This window comes from Colobus angolensis, unplaced genomic scaffold, assembly GCF_000951035.1.
Source record: "Colobus angolensis palliatus isolate OR3802 unplaced genomic scaffold, Cang.pa_1.0 Scaffold96, whole genome shotgun sequence".
In the NCBI taxonomy this organism is placed as follows: domain Eukaryota; kingdom Metazoa; phylum Chordata; class Mammalia; order Primates; family Cercopithecidae; genus Colobus; species Colobus angolensis.
In genome coordinates, this window is record NW_012123598.1 from 2,415,837 (window position 1) to 2,417,289 (window position 1,453).

Below are 1,453 nucleotides of genomic sequence, written 5' to 3' on the forward strand. Positions count from 1 at the left end.
TCCTCCCCCAGACCCAGCACTCCAGACCCCCAGCCCCTCCTCCTTCAGACCCCGCACGCTAGGCCCAGCCCCTCCTCCCTCAGACCCAGTCCAGGTCTGACCCCTTCTTCTCCTGTAACTCAGGAATTCAGGTCAGCAGCACCTTCACACTCTCACCACTCAGGACCTGGGGCTTTGACCTCCTTTTCCCCAGGGTCTCAGCTGTCAGTCACAGCCCAGTCCCCACTCCTGCTGGCTCTGGCCCTGAGCTTCATAGAGACCCTGGGCTTTCAGCTCCCATGTCACCTCCACCCACCCTCCATCCGGCAGGAAGCAGGCCGCGGCCGGTGGCCAGCGTTTAGCAACAGCAGAGGATGAACGCCCTTTCCACAGCCGCTCCGGGAGACGCGCCTGCTGCAGCCCACCTTCCCACCCTCCATCCTGTTTGCCACTCTGAGCCAGCGTGCCAGAGAAGGGGAGAATGTCCTAGGCCCTACAGTCCCTGTCACCCCAACTCGATGCCTGGAGAGCAGGAGGCCAGAGGACGGTCGGGAGGGAAGAGGCTTCCAGGTGCACTCCACCCCAGTCTGCAGCTGGACTGCAGCAAGAACCTCAGCTCCCAGCCTGGCTCCACTCAGCAGGCCGCCTCCATCCCCTCCCTGGCCCTGGAGCCCCTCCGGCCTCTGCCCCTATGGGGGCTGGAGCATTAGGGCCCCAGACTCCCTGTCCCAACACTCAAGGTTCCGACCACCCTCCTCCCTCAGACCCAGGAGTCCAGGCCCCCAGGTCCTCCTCCCTCAGACCCAGGAGTCCAGGCCCCCAGCCCCTCCTCCCTCAGACCCAGGAGTCTAGACCTCAGACCCTCTTCCTTCATACTCAGGAATCCAGGCCCCCAGTCCCTTGTCCCTCAGACGCAAAAGTCCAGGACCCCAGTCCCTTTTCCCTCAAACCAAAAAGTCCAGACCCCCAGCCCCTCCTCCCTCAGAACCAGGAATCCAGGCCCCCAGCCCCTCCTCCCTCAGACCCTGGAGTCCAGGCCCCCAGCCCCTCCTCCCTCAGACCCAGGAATCCAGGCCTGCAGGCCCTCCTCCCTCAGACCCAGGAGTCCAAGCACAGCCCCTCCTCCCTCAGACCAGGAGTCCAGACCCCCAGACCTTCCTCCTTCAGACCCAGGAGTCCAGGCCCCCAGCCCCTCTCCTCCAGGACCTCAGAGTCTGCGCCCCCCACCCCCTCCATCCTGGGACCCAGGAGTCTGAATCCCAAGTCCCTTCTCTATGAGGGGCCCAGGGGTCTGGGGAGCCAGCCCCTGCCATTTGAATACCCTGAGTCCCGCCTCTGCCGCCACCTCCACCCTGCCCCCGCCCCAGGTGTCCCCTTCTGCTGGACTCACCTGTCTGTCCTTTGCCCAGCGTCTTCTCCAGCCGATAGGGGCCCACATATTGGGCGTGCTGCGGTGGGTGTGGGTGGGGGTGGG

At 65.0% G+C, this 1,453-nt stretch overlaps 1 protein-coding gene across 1 annotated transcript in view; it reads right to left on the reverse strand.

Annotated features, from left to right (window-relative positions):
- The window catches only part of BRSK1 (BR serine/threonine kinase 1), a 31,305-nt gene extending 29,858 nt beyond the window's left edge, over positions 1 to 1,447 (reverse strand). The window contains exon 1 of the mRNA XM_011932473.1: positions 1,370 to 1,447. The gene's annotated coding sequence lies outside the window, so the exon portion shown is untranslated. The remainder of the gene's footprint in view (positions 1 to 1,369) is intronic.
- Between the last annotated feature and the right edge of the window lie 6 nt (positions 1,448 to 1,453).